This window comes from Apium graveolens, chromosome 3, assembly GCF_009905375.1.
Source record: "Apium graveolens cultivar Ventura chromosome 3, ASM990537v1, whole genome shotgun sequence".
Classification (NCBI taxonomy): domain Eukaryota; kingdom Viridiplantae; phylum Streptophyta; class Magnoliopsida; order Apiales; family Apiaceae; genus Apium; species Apium graveolens.
In genome coordinates, this window is record NC_133649.1 from 149857529 (window position 1) to 149864377 (window position 6849).

Genomic DNA, 6849 nt, shown 5'->3' on the forward strand with positions numbered 1-6849 from the left:
TATTATAAACCTATATACAAATATAACCTATCTTGGCTGTCTAGGGACTCTAAACCATGGCTCTGATACCAAAACCTGTCATACCCCAACTTTAACAATAGATATTATACAAATTATTATAATAGTTAACAAAAGGAAATAAATACATCTGAATCCAAGATCTTACAGTTTAGGGTTTGGAACAGCCCAATACTATTAACTACTATAACCTGATTTTTAACATCGAGTCCTCACACAAAACGATCACTAATCTACCTGAGCTCGAACATACGAATCAGCATCATAAGTCTTACGCGTTGTCTGCTTGAATCTAACCATATCTGCTAGCTGTAATATCAGGGTGAAAGCAAGTAGTGAGCCAAATGCTTAACAGGCGCTATAATATACATAAACAAGAATAAAGGAATAACAAAGGAAATGAAAAAAATTCAACAATATAGTATCAAGAGATAAACTCTCAGGTGATGGCATCTTTTCTTGTAATAAAACAATTCAAAACCATTTCTTTATCAAAAATCATTTTATGACGCTACGGATTACAGCCGGTGATCAGCCGCGAAGTAATCCCGAACCTCGCTGGGTTCTAGAACATTAATGGGATCCCTAGGCAACCTTTAAGCCTACAAATTAAGAGCGGAAAGGACTTGCGTTTCAGTCCAGATCCACTAATTAAAGAAAATATTTGTCCCCCTTTGGAACTGAAAATCCACTTTTTAAGTTTTATTATAAAAATTGAATTGATGCCAAGTGATGGTTAATCTATTAAACAATGAACATCTTTATGAAGGGTTCTAGATCAACTTTAAAGCCATGATCAACTAGACTATGCCTTATCAAATGGAATCGCAAAGTTTCTATTCACAAGGAATTTGACAATGAGGTTTAACAGGGTTGATGGATAGTGTAAAGGAACTAAGTCAAACTAGATTCAAGGTAATGGTTCCAGATAAGACATAGGTATTAAAATATAATGAAGGTGAGCATCAGTTTAAAGTAGAATAGGGTATCATATTTTAGAGGTAAGGATAAGGTTATCAAGCAATCATGAACAACGTTAAGGAATAACTGACTTTTAGATATCAAGATAAGGTTACTGAGTATAACTTGCACAGGGTTCAACATCACAATTACTTTGGTATACTAGCATGGTATGACTTTTGATTTACTTGCATAGAATTCTTAAAGTAAGGTTAAACTACTTACAATAAATACTTGAGGGTTCATTGCTCTTGCATAAAATACGAAACATAGATTTAAAGCCACTTGGTTCATATATATCAAGGTGAATTAGAATACTCGCATCATATATAAGAACTGGGTTATCACACACTTGTAGTGTAAACAAAAAGGTAGGTTGAAACACTTGCCTTGAGAAAGGCTTGACTTGACTGGAAGGTGGGAGCAACTGGAGCTTCACTCAACTTTAATGGAAAGCTTACCCTCGTCTCGAGATCCTACACAAAATAATAATAACCTAATTATAATATATAATCACTAACTCAACCTAATTATAAACCGAAATTACGCACATTGGCACTTAGGCCTATATACACATACACACTTACAATTACCTTATAAGCATAATAATTCACATAGCCACATATGCTCACATAACACATTTAAGTACATAATAATATATCAACACATTATATTGCATCACTATGTTTGGATGATCTCACTCCACTTACTCAAGTCACTTTGTTATGCTAAACTAGTCAAAACTCCTAATATCGACCTCATAACTCGAAGTGCCTTTTCTAAACCATCAAGTTCTTATGGACCCTGACTTTAACCTTACACTCTACTGACCTCATACTATCTTACAACTATGATGGTCAACCTAGGCCTCACTCATAAGTTCCCTAAAACTAAAGGTTAAGTGATTGTGCTCATTATAGTGATTTGAGGATGACACCAATGGGTTTTTGAGTGTAATTGGCACCCTTACACTTCAATTTTACCTCCCAAACTTTTACACTAGACTCTTATGATCATAAGGCAACTCCCAAACTTGGTGTGGCTCAAGGGCCTAGCTTGGGCCTACCTGGGCCTAAGCTTAAAGTCCAATGTTCCCCTGTTTTTTGGACAGAAAAGTGTCCTGATTTGTACTAACTTATGACACAAGATTCTAACTCAATTCCTATGAATAATGGCAGATAAACTCCTATGACACTCCCTCTAACTAGGGGTAACCGAGTCCTAGTGAGGGCCTACCCATGACATGGTCAAAACTCCCCATTTCTAAGTTACAACAAAACTGTCCCCTGCTGGACAAATTTAGTGTTTTCACTCGTGCACCTAACCAAACAACCTACAAACCTCTAATAAATACCTGACATCTAAAGTATATTCCTAGTGGTAACTTCTGGTGTCTTGGGACTCAAAGTGCATTACAATAACATGGTCAAATCTCACTCTAAACCTCATGGAACCAAACTGAAATCCTTCAGAATCTAATGTACCCCTTTTTACCATGTTTCCCACTTGACAAACCAAACCTAACATCAACCAAGACTTAAACCAAACCCCAAACAAGGCAAACTAATGAACTAACACTCCTACACACAACAATGGATTAGTGGAGATCATCCTTACCTAAGGTGCAATATAGCAAAACAATAGTTAACACAATACACTAATTACAAGTCATCTCAAATTCGAAAGTAACACTTAAATCCTTCAAATATATATGAATCAAAAACACATAAAAAAGAGCACAAATAATATTTGATATCTTAACTCAACTGAAATTAGAGATTATTAACAAAAACAAACCAAATGATCAAGAACTTTCAAAAATCATGAGTTAAACCTGTGCATGCATGCTTTCGAGTTTACAAGCCAAAAACAATATGGTTTCCAAAATAATTTCATAATAAACTCAACATGCAAGCCTATAATTAACCATAACTATGTGATCACTTAGCATGTAAAGAGTTTTATCAAGTTTTTATTTCCAAAACCAAGCTATTATCACATAAACATTCAAAAATCAATAAAGCAATAAAGAAACACCATTAAGAACCATTCATTCGGCTCCCTTATGGTCATGGTCGAATGAAATGGAAGGGAAATGACCATATAAGCAAGAGTTCCACTCTCATGACTTGGAATCCACCATTCCTTGTAGTTCTCTCAATAATACAACCTTAAATCCATGAGGATCAAGATTATATTTTGAGTTCTAGTTAAAACTATGACATGCAAGATCAAAACATAAACTTTTCACCCTAAACTCTTTGGATTATTAAAGAACAAGATATGGGGAGTGAGATTACTTAAATGGAAGATGGATGTTTGAATGAAAATAGAAGAAAAGGAGGGGGTGGGCTTCGGCTAAGGGAAAGGCCGAGAGGGGGGAGGTTTGCCGAGAGAGAGAGAGTGGAGAGGGAGGAGAGAGTGAGGTGAGGGTGGAGTGTGGAGTGAAGTGAGATTATTATAACATCTTGTACTTGATTTTTATTATTTTGATTTGACTAAAAGAAGTAAGTGAAATTGAGAATTGACAAGAGTAACCTTCAAGCAAACTTGTGTTATTTTGCATGCAAGGATAATGTAGTAATTTGGCTAGTGAATTAATAGTTAACGGGGTTGGAAATTCCAAGTTTACCCTTAACTTGTATTGGGATCAAAATGCATGCATGGGCAATTAAGTAAATTGCAAATTAAAATCCAACTAATTTATCTAAAATAATTTCTATAAATATAAATGCACTTCCATAAATCACAAAATATATATCATAAAATAGCTTATGCTTTTAGAAATTTAATGATATAAGATTTGAAAATTTGTTGTTAAAATATTTTTTAAAATTGATTTTTTATATAAAATGAAGTACTTTTGATTATAATTTAAAAATACTAAATGATAAGATTTTCCTTTCAATTTTTTTTATATAAACTAATACATTAAACACTTAATTTATAGGCACTCAACATATAGATCATCCATATTTATAACTTAACATAATTTAAATCTCAATTATAAACACACAATTATATATATAGGGTTTAGAAATACAGGTTGTAACAATTTAACTTGGGAAGTTTGGCTTTACTCACAGGTTTGCTCACAGCGGACGGATGAGGATTTATGTCACTCAATGGATAACCTTTTTGATTATCCGATGGATGACTCTCATCATCCGTCGAGTCTACATCTGTTAGCAATCCTTCAACCAAATTGGATTCCAGCTTCTCTTTACTCTTTTTCCAGGTTGCATCACAGAAGGACTCAATACCTTGAACTTTGGTGATTTGAGCATGGACATCTCTAGATAGTTTCCATGCCTTAATCATCTCCTGTTCTCGTTCAAGCTGCTTCTTTAAAATCTCTTCTTTCTTCAAGGACTCAGTTAATTCATCCTTAGCAATCTTACATTCTATTCTCAATTTTTCAAATTCAATAAACTGAGACTCTAGCACATTATTCCTCTCACTTAAAAACAAATTGCTTTCTTTGATTTTAGTATTTTCCTTAGTGAGGGACTTAAGTGTAACACGCAAATGATATAATTTTGTAGAAATGTCATTTATTGCATCATTACACTCAGCTTTAGATAAATTTGCAATGTTAGTGGTGATTACCTGATTACTTGAAGAACTTGTCTTTGTTTCATCATACTTGGCCATTAGGGCTAGATTGACATAGCTGACATCTTCATTCTCATTCAAACCATCTGCTGTCCAGTCATTTTCTTATGTAATTAAAAGCCTTTTCCTTTTGTTTGAGCAACTCAAAATAATTCTGTTTATAATCCACAGGCTCAAACTTCTTCTTGCTGAAATCTGACTTTCTACACTCACTGGCAAAGTGCCCTGCTAAGCCACATTTAAAACACTTGAATTTTGATTTATCCACCATGTTTCTATTTGGCTTAGCTGCTCCAAAGTTCTTCTTGAACTTGAGCTCGGAAAATCTTATGGAAAGAAATGCAAGATGTTCATAAGTATTATCCATATCATCTTGGCTCAAAGAATCTTCATTTTCTGCTACCAACCCTTGCCCTTGTTTTCACAGACCTATGAAGTAGACTCAACAGCTTATATCTTCATCTCCTTCTCTTTCTCTAACTCAGCAACCAGTGTAATGGACCCTCCTTTCTTCCTCCCTTTCTTCATTCTTTCATCTTGCTCTATTTCAAGCTTATAAGTCTTTAGAATGCCATACAGTCTCTCTAGTGTAAACTCCTTGTATTCTTGTGAATTTCTCAAGGAGACTGTCATTGGTTTCCATTCTTTTGGAAGGGATCTCAGAAATTTGAGGTTAGAATCTTTGGTTTGGTAGACTCTTCCATGCAGCTTCAGAGCATTTAGTAGCTTTTGAAATCTACTAAAGATATCAGTGAGAGTTTCACCTTCTTCACAGTGGAAATGCTCATATTGTTGAATTAGTAACTGCATCTTATTTTCTCTAACTTGTTCAGTACCATCACAGATTATTGAATGGTATCCCAAACTTCATTGGCTGTCTTGTAGTTAATGATGTTATCAAACATTTCACCATCAACTCCATATTCATGGCCTTCTTGTCTTTCCTGACTTGTTCAATATCAGGATCTGACCATTCATGCCTTGGCTTGGGAACTGATGGCTCATTTCCAGTTGCAGATCTCATTGGTACATGAGGACCTCTCTCTATGCAATCCACATAGGCCTCATCTTGAGAAAGTAAATGAAGATGCATCTTTACCTTCCAGTGATGGTAATTATCTTTGTCCAGAAAAGGAATCTTGACTCAAACATCCTTCTTGTTCATCTTGCTGTTTGTTGTGATCTTTAAACTCTTTGTCCTTCAAGAGCTTGTTCTGATACTAATTGTTAGTCCCTAACAATGCAACAAGAATTACAGAAGGGGGGTTGAATGTAATTCTAGTAAACTTTTTCTTGAATTATAAAATGTTCTAACTCAAACTATATATATAAGTGTTTTTATTTACAAGGTGCGGAATCACAAGTTAAATAAATCAAAAACACAAAGTAATAAAAACACAAGTCTTTAAAACTTTCTGGTGGATTTGAAAGTATCCACCAGACATATATATATATATATATATATATATATATATATATATATATCGAATTAAGAACTCTATGAAAACAAATTATCTCACAGCTGCTTTACAAGTGAACAAACAAACTACAGAGAAATTCTTAATAGTTACAGCTTTTTCTATTTCTCTTCTAAAAGTGTCTGGTTGGTTATTTGTTCTACTAGATACACTTGGTTTATATACCACCAAGTTTATATGGTAATAAGACAGGATAATAAAACAAAACTATCAAGTCAAACTCCATGCTGCTTCATTACTCTATTCCAGCATCTTTGAAAATCTTCTTAACTTGCATGGAAATGGTAATGCTTCTTTGTTTTTCATTTTCTGTTAAACAGGCTGCCACATTCCTTTTGCAAATACCCAACACATGTGACTGTGTTGTCACTGTCAACAGACATTTGAATTGATGATCTATCAGGTACATGCTTGTCATCCGTCGGGTAGCTTTGTTGATCATCCGTGGGGTAGCTTTGTTGATCATCCATCGAGTAGCTATTTGACACTTGACTTCATTTCACTTATGCAGAATTACAAGACATCTTATATTTACAATTAATCAACCTATTCTGCATATCTAATAACAGTCAACATGACTCAAATGCTACTATAGAATCTATACAAAGTTGTTTGCAGAAATGAGTTACAATACTTATTATTACATAAGCTACTCACTCGATGGATGACAAATTATCATCCGTCGGGACTATAATTGAGTCATCCACCGGGACTATATTTGATCATCCGTCGAGTGCTATATTTTTCACTAAGTTAAATCTACTAAGGTGTTTTGTTA